This window comes from Myotis brandtii, unplaced genomic scaffold (assembly GCF_000412655.1).
Source record: "Myotis brandtii unplaced genomic scaffold, ASM41265v1 scaffold115, whole genome shotgun sequence".
NCBI lineage: Eukaryota > Metazoa > Chordata > Mammalia > Chiroptera > Vespertilionidae > Myotis > Myotis brandtii.
The window spans coordinates 10460601-10469434 of record NW_005353967.1 but is presented as its reverse complement, the minus strand read 5'-3'; the positions used below and the strand labels follow the sequence as shown (position 1 = coordinate 10469434).

The window sequence follows — 8834 nt, the reverse complement described above, 5'->3', positions numbered from 1 at the left end:
ACAACAACAATAAAAATGCATTTAAAGCAAAGGCCAGATAATATCAGTTTAAGAATTAGCAGCCACTGTTGCCCATTAGGGTTGATAGGCTAAAACTAGAAGTTTTCCTGTTCCCTTTCTATCCTCTCCTTTGCAATTATGATACACAATTCAACTATGAGCCTCAAACAGTTAAAAGAATATTTTGAACAACTGAATCCTCAACAGAGAGAAGCTGTTTGCTATTAGAAATGAAAACATTACGGTACAAAGAAAAAAAATGAACTTAGTTCAATTATTTAACAACCAATGAGAAAATTCAAGCAACAGAATTACCCAGGTGTGAAGTCTGAAAGCAGCTTGATAAATACCGTCCACCAGCTTGAAGGTAAGAATGGTATGAATTCAATAAACCAAATTATTTCTGCAGGGAGAAAGCCACAGGAAGGGCACCGAGAACATTTCTGTCATCTGGGTCTCTTATATTTCCAGGCAATCTGCAAAAAGTGACCATGATTTTTCCTTGTTTACAAAGACTGCCTGGAAGCCAAAGGTTAGCGTCTGGGGTGAACAGACAGGCCTCAGGAAAGTGAAAGGAGCTGAGTGCAACCTGTAAACAATTTGGTCATTAAAGAACATAAGTGCATACATTATAAATTCATTAGATTTTAATCAAAGGAACACCGAAAAAGATGAAGAAGTAAATCCTAACTGCTGAGTTTATTCAGGAAATAGAAGGATTATCTGCTCGGGAAAGTGTAATAGTCATGGTTCGGCTAATCCAGTGGTTCTCAACCTTGGCTGCACATTGGAATCACCTGGGAATCTTTTTAAAATCCTGATTTCTGGGCCTCATTCCGGAGGTGGTCCAGGCGAGGCTGCACCAGCTGTAGCCATTCAAGCTTGTTCTTGTATTGTTCAGGCAATTTTGCAATAAGACTGAGTTAAAATCAGCTAGTTTTTTGCATTTCTTTTTGCAGCCCTCCCCCAACAATCAAGCTATCAGAACAACAAAATAAAACCAAAACAGTCTCTCAGTAAGAACATTTTATGAGTTTCTTCTCTATCATTATTCTCTTTGGCTGAGCTCTCCTTTTTTTGACATGCGTATTTATCTTCTTTGCAATGCCTGGATTCATGGTCTTCTTCCATCCACTGTAGTCATAATTTAGCTGGATAAAAGGTAAAGAGCAAGTCCATTTTGAAAGTCAATTTGTCATTTTTTGCATTTTAAACTATTTTTGTTCAGTCTCAAAATCCATTTCAGATACATTTAAAAGTTAGACTAATAAAATACTAACATTTAGAAATCAGAATAAAATATAATTAACAGCTATGAAAATTGTGAAGGGATATCTTTATAATTATAATCTTAGAAACAATAGATATAATAGTAAAGAAAATACTGACAAATTTGAGTGCATACAAAGAACAGCCTTTGCACATAAAAAACAAAAAGAAGTTACAGTATTTATTTTATGACCTCTTGAAGAAGAATGAATTCATCTCTGCAGTGTCATCAGGTCTTCTATTATTGCTTTTCCTATAACAAAGGCCTTTTATAATATACTTTTAAAAATCCTCAATGTCAGTAAAAATAAATCACAATACATCATAGACCATAGAAGATTGAACAAATGAGAAAAGAACACTAAGCCTTAAAAACGTAAATGAGCAAATTCTACAAATAGTCAAATTCTCACAAGAAGAAATCCATGGACTCAATAAACATATTAGAAAAAAGTTAAAATTCATTAGTGAACAAAGAAATAAAAACCAATCAATGAGGTGTACTTCTCCCCCACCCCACTTAATTAGAAAATCATATAATTATACACATTTCTTGTGAAGGTACAAAATAGTGGCTGTACAAATTGCTTCAAAATGTTTGGACCCAATGTTGTGTCCAAAATGTCGGATCTACTATAGATCAAGAGCTATAAAAATGTCGAAGTATCTGCTCTCTGCCAAAGTGACAGACTAGCCTGGGTGCCAGTCTCCAACACTCAAAGCTCTGGTGTAACTGTGTAACTATAGAAGTGAGAGGGTGGCATGGACCCCAGGAACCAACATCACCAACAATAGCAATCATTGAAAAATCCACTGAGGATCCTTGCTTTGATTAACTATTATGTTGAGAGTTGCAAAATGTTCATTTCCTCCTTCTACCATTTCATCTACATTTACTAGCTGCATTCTTTTATAAAAAGGAACTTGCCTTTTTTTTTTCTTTTAAATATAACTATGGACTTTTGGAGGTTATAATTCATTGTCATCATTATTCCACATTTAACCAGTGGAAGTCTCTATGTCCCTTTGATATGATCCAATTAGTTTTTGAGCACTTCTTTTTTTTGAAAATCTTTATTGTTGAAAGTATTACATATGTCCCCTTTTTCCTCCCATTGACCCCTTATAGCCCCCTCCCCCGCATCCCCCAACCCAGTTGAGCGTTTCTTTGGTTTGTGAGACAAGATGTTCGGGGCTCACATTGAACTTTTTCTGCCCTTGACCTGGAATCAGCCATTTTCCAAGATGTGCTATTCCTTTTAGTGGGGAATGGTATTTAGAAACTCATCTGGGTCAGCGGTTCTCAACCTGTGGGTCGCGACCCCTTTGGCGGTCGAACGACCCTTTCACAGGGGTCGCCTAAGACCATCCTGCATATCAGATATTTATGTTACGATTCATAACAGTAGCAACATTACAGTTATGAAGTAGCAACGAAAATAATTTTATGGTTGGGTCACAACATGAGGAACTGTATTTAAAGGGCCAGAAGGTTGAGAACCACTGGCTTAGATGAATCTTTAATGATGAGATTTCCGGCATTGCTATCATTATTTTTTTATTTTTTATTTTTGCCAGGTACCTGTTGGAGTAGTCATGCCTTTCTGGAAGCTTCTCCAAGCACACTGTGTATAATACTGTGTATAACATTTGTCACTCGAACGCACAAGGCTGGCCTGTGAGTCAGACATATTCCTGGAGCTTCAGAAAGCTGAATAAGACTGAGAAGGGGCGACTAGAGCAGAATCTACATCTTAGTTTCAACCTCAGTGTCATAGAACAAAAATAACTTTAGGAAAAAATTATGTTTTTTTCCCCACTGACATTTCTACTTCGTCTGGGTCATTGAATAGACAGACATAATCCAAAGCTAAAACTTCTTCCAGATGTATTCTTTATGCCCTCACTTATTCCTCCCACAGAATTCAGTCTATTCTAAGGTGACTGTAGTCTATTCTAAGGTTTTATTTGTCTCTAGGCCTTAGGCCTGTACCAGAATAAACTTTCTTCTGGCCTTAACAGGAGAATGTGGAATACCCAGTTACTGAATGTGAACATGTGTGGTCTGTGTAAATTCTTTGTAGCATAGCCCGGTTGGTGTGGCTCAGTGGTTGAGCATCAATCTATGAACCAGGAGGTCACTGTTCGATTCCCAGTCATGGGAACATGCCCAGGTTGCAGGCTCGATCCCCAGTAGGGGGCATGCAGGAGGCAGCTGATCAATGATTCTCTCTCATCATTGATGTTTCTATCCCTTTTCCCCTCTCCCTTCCTCTCTGAAATCAATAAAAATATAATTTAAAAATTTATTTTTAGCAAAAATACCAATGTATCATTCATACCCAATTTAATTTTCTAGTTTTAAATTCTCTTGCTCCAGCCATGCTGAGTGGACATAGGTGATTCTGTCCAGAGATAGTCACCTCACTCTATCAGATTCCTTTTCTCAAGGATTTGAATCAAGAGACCTAGAGGGAGGGTCCAGTCATTGGCGGTCTAACGTGAAGTTGGGCCAATGGCCCAATATAAGATGAGGGGGTAAAGAAAAATGACTGAGGTGATGACAGTTGGAGTAGACTGTAGAAAGAATCAGAGAAGAAGGAGACCACACCATCACTAAGACAAAGAGCTTCCGATAGTCCCGCCCTCTGTCTCATTGTCTTGGACTCTGTGAAGTTTATGTAGCCTTGAAATTAACTTCTTTCTTTAGTAGGATTAGTTTGATTGCTCTTTGCAACTGACAAATCTTGGCTTAATATTATACTATACTAGCGGCCTGGTGCACAAAATTCATGCATTGAGGGGGGGGGTCTTTCAGCTCAGCCTGCACCCTCTCGCAATCTGGGACCCCTCGAGGGATGTCCGACTGCTGGTTTAGGCCCGATCCCACGCGGGATTGGGACTAAACCGGCAGTCCAACATCCCTCTTGCAATCTGGGACCACTGGCTTCTAACCGCTCACCTGCCTGCCTTCCTGATCACCCCTAACCACTTTGCTTGCCTGCCTGATCGCCCCTAACCATTCTCCTACCTGCCTGATTGTCCCTAACCACTCGCCTGCCGGTCTGATCACCCAAACTGCTCGCTTGCCTGCCTGACCACCCCTAGCCGTCTCTGCCTTCCTGCCTGATCGCCCCTAACCACTCTGCCTGACTGCCTGATGCCCCTAACTGCTCCCCTGCCTGACTGATCACCCCTAACCACCTCTGCCTACCTGCCTCATCACCCCTAACCACTTGTTTGCCTGCCTGATCATCCCTAACTGCTCTCCTGCCTGTCTGATTGCCCCTAACCACCTCTGCCTCTGCCCCCCACCCCCCTGCCTGCGGCTTTGTCTGGAAGGACGTCCAGAGGGTCATTCGTCTGTCTGGTTTAATTAGCATATTATGCTTTTATTATTATAGATAATGGTGCATGCTTTATTTCAATTATTTTTTGTTATAAGATATCTTTGTGTTTTGGGTTATTTTTATCTGTAGTTATCAGATAAAAAGACATTGTCAAATATTTGCTTAGAAAAAACTGCTCTATAAAATATTAACTAAATATGACATCTTGTTTTGCAAGAGCAATCAAATATTTGTGAATCTTTGCCTCTCTAGCTATGATTTGGATCAATCAATCTACAGTTGACCCTGAATAACATGGGTTTGAACTGCATGGGTCCACTTATCTGTGGATTTTTTGCATCTTGTAAATAAACTATGTAAACTTACAGTATTGATAAATAAAGTATAGTAATGTAAATGTATTTTCTCTTCTTTTCAATTTTCTTAATAACATTTTATTTTCTCTAGTTTACTTTATTGTAAGACTATAGTATATGAAACATATGCAAAATATGTATTAATCAACTTTATGTTATTGGTAAGGCTTCCAGTTAATAGTAGGCTATTAGTACTTAAGTTTAAAAGTTATACATGGGTTTTTGACTGCACAAGAATTGGCACCCTTAACTCCAACATTGTTCAAGGGTCAACAGTAATCCAACCAATCAGAAGTCAGTAATACCTCAATCCTTTATAAGCCTCATACGTGTGTCCAGCTATGCTATCTAACAGAATTTGGTAGCTCAACTGTAGTGGTGCCCATTGTGGAGCCAATCAATATTCATCAGAACATAAATGTTTATGGTTAGTGAGTCAACAAAATAAAAATATAAAATATAAAGATATAAAAGGGGTAGAAATTTTAAATTGGAGAAGATAAAAATGCAACAAAAGTGACTGGCGGAATGCAGTTTGGTGTATATTTTATCTCCGGGGTCTGGCCAGTTTCAGAGCTGCCTAATTGGCTCCAGGCCTGGCCCCCTGGTATCATTCTTGCTCCAGAGTTTCCTGTGGGATCAAGCTGGGATCATACTGATTGAGCCCACATCTTTACCTGGCTTTTCCCCTGACCTCATCCTGCTTTCCCCATTCCTACAGGCTTTCCCTGCAGGCATTTTCTCAATGAAACAACTTGCACAGTAATTTGCATCTCAGTTCCATTTCTAGGGAATCCAGCTTAAGACAGTCATCTCACCTTTGACCTGACTAAGCAAAGATGGTCTTCCACTTTGCTGTTGTCTGTGGATTTGTTAGCACATCAGTGGAGGGATAACTATCCAGGCTGATCCTTTCATATTCAGTTACAGGCAAATTTTGTATGATTGCACGTTCTTTATTGCACTTCACAGATATTGAGTTTTTTTTTATGAATTGAAGGCAAGACCTTCCACCAGCAAAATGATTATGATTTGCTTTATTGCGACACTGGCTTTACTGCCACGGTCTGGAACCCACAGTATCTCGGAGGTGTGATTGTACAGTTTTCCTCTGTGAGAATTCTTCATCTCATCACATGTTTACCACTTAGCACCTGGTGCCAGAACTCTCTTCAGAGTTGTCTTCATGTCTTTATTTGGCAAATGCCTTGATGAGCTGTATGAGGATGAAGGGAAAGACGCCGAGGGCATGTATTTAAAGAGAATGATAAAACTAAAAGATAGGTAAATTATTTGCATAAGAATAAACAGAGTTTATACTGGGGTGAATCTAAAAGGACAGAGGATTCAGAGAGGAGAGAGAGATTTGGCAATAGGACAGAGGAAGAAAATTCCCAATAGTAGAGTAGCTGGAAGACATTTAAAACTAAGGACATCTAATAGTTCATTGTAAGTTGTGTTGTTATGAAGCAAACTTCCTATAACTAAATCTTCAGTGTAAATTTAATGTGTCAGAACAACCTTGTGATGGGGTAAAGAAAAAGTCAGGGCAGTAAAAATGCCAGCCCTTTGCTGACACCTACAACTAGTAGTAACAACATACTTTCACTGGGACAATGGGCCAAGTGTCCTGGCAGCAACTAGCAGTAAAGTGAGTGATGGCTCTGGGGATCCTAACAGAGACAGAGAGGTGCAGCTGTGACATGAAACTGACTTAGGAAAGGTATGAAACAAATCCTCCTTTCCCCTGAAGAAAAGACAGAACGGGGAGAGAAGGCTGGACAACTAGTAGTAACAACATACTTTCACTGGGACAATGGGCCAAGTGTCCTGGCAGCAACTAGCAGTAAAGTGAGTGATGGCTCTGGGGATCCTAACAGAGACAGAGAGGTGCAGCTGTGACATGAAACTGACTTAGGAAAGGTATGAAACAAATCCTCCTTTCCCCTGAAGAAAAGACAGAACGGGGAGAGAAGGCTGGAATCTGGATCGATCTCTCTCTCTCTCTCTCTCTTGGAATCTGGATCTCTCTCTCTCTCTCTCTCTCTCTCTCTCTCTCTCTCTCTCTCTCACACACACACACACACACACACACACACACACACACACACACACACACACACAGTCAGTACCTCCTAACTATTGTAAACTCACAGACTTTACTGAAATTCTGCCACAGAGAAACACAAAGACTTTAAATGTGTTATGTAACCTTTACTTGTCTTTCTCCCCAACCCCACACAATAGACAACATCAGAGACTGTTAGTGTTGTCCTTGGGAGGATGAAGTGCTTTTGGAAAGTGTACCCTGGAATAAACAAAAGACAAGCACAATTTGGGAACTAAAAATAATTTCCTAAGAGGAAAGAGTACCTTTCTTTCCTCCTCTCTAAGTCCTACTGATTATTTTATGTCCTGTCTCAAATATCCACCTTTGTAAAGGGCCTTCTGACCTGTTCTCAATCAGCAATGACCTCTTCCTGCTTTGAGTCCTCTGAAGCTTAGAGTTAGAAGAGTTCTTACAAAACATTTACCTGATAGAACATCAAGAGTTTTACTGGCCACATGGAATTCTTCACACCAAGAAAGTCAATTCATGTGACAGGCCATGTCTAATTCAGAGACAGGGTTTTAGAATCTATAAAATAATTACTGATAAAAGGGTAATATGCTAATTAGACCAAATAGACTGGACGTCCTTCTGGATGTCCTTCTGGACGTCTTTATGGACAAGGCCACAGCGGCTGCGAGGGCCGAGCAGGGCAGGCAGCCGCAGCAGCTGTGAGAGCCGAAGAGGGCCAGTGGCCAGCAGTGGTAGCAGCAGCAAGGTGATGGGAGCGGCGCCTTCCCCTGATCGCCCGGTCACCTCCCGCAGAGAAGCAACCCAAGCCATCAGTAGTGCATCCCCTGAGGGCTCCCAAACTGTGAGAGGGGGCAGGCTGGGCTGAGGGACCCCCCCCACCAGTGCACAAATTTTCATGCATCGGGCCTCTAGTATCTTTATAAACTCCAAAAATACAAGAACAACAGTTAATGGGTATATAGCATGTGCTGTGTATAAATACTTTGCTCATACTGACTCATCTAATTCTCTTTGTGACCCTATGAGATAAGTACAGCTCTTATTCTCATTTAATAGGTAAGATAAATGAAAAACAGAAATGCTAACTGGCTTCTCTAAGGAAATAGCAAAGCTAAGATTGAACCCAAGCAGTCTGCCCTAAACTGGTAAGCCATAGTGCCTGTTGTATAAATTTTAAAATCCTGGTTCACAAATTCTATTCTTCTCCCAACAAAACACTGTAACAGCTCCCATGACAAAGCTCAGGAGGGCGGACGAAAGTGAACAGGATCAGGAAAACAGATTATTTCCCCCCTCTGTTCTGGGAAATCACCAACTGTAAATCCTGAGCTCTTGGTATTCTTCACTTTTTACCAAAAAGATTATGCGTCATAAATATTAGTGGATCTGGGCCTTTGCTATATATCTTGTTGCCCCATGTCAGCCTTCAAAGGTCATAAACATACATCAGATAGGTGTTGGAGTGAGTCCCAGGTTCAGAAACATGTATATTAAGGTAAATATTCTGCCTTGTTCTTACACAAGATAAGGCAGATATGTGCCCACTCAGTCACTAGCTGTTAAAGAGCTTCTTTTTTAACAATAGGGAACAGAGCAAATTTGAACATTGTCTGCCTTCTCTGAGTTTACCAATTATTCTATTTTAATATTTATAATGAATAGAATTGATCTGTATGTTGATTATGTAATTATTTGGTTTTTCCAAAATATATATTTTATTGACCTCATAGAGGGAGAGAGAGAGAGAGAGAGAGAGAGAGAGAGAGGAGAGAGAGA

General features: G+C 40.1%; 1 long non-coding RNA gene across 1 annotated transcript in view; it reads right to left on the bottom strand.

Moving 5' to 3' along the window:
* Nucleotides 1-1013: 1013 nt before the first annotated feature.
* The window catches only part of LOC106728070, a 9087-nt gene continuing 1266 nt past the window's right edge, over nucleotides 1014-8834 (bottom strand). The window contains exon 2 of the long non-coding RNA XR_001364316.1: nucleotides 1014-1151. This is a non-coding gene — a long non-coding RNA (uncharacterized LOC106728070). The remainder of the gene's footprint in view (nucleotides 1152-8834) is intronic.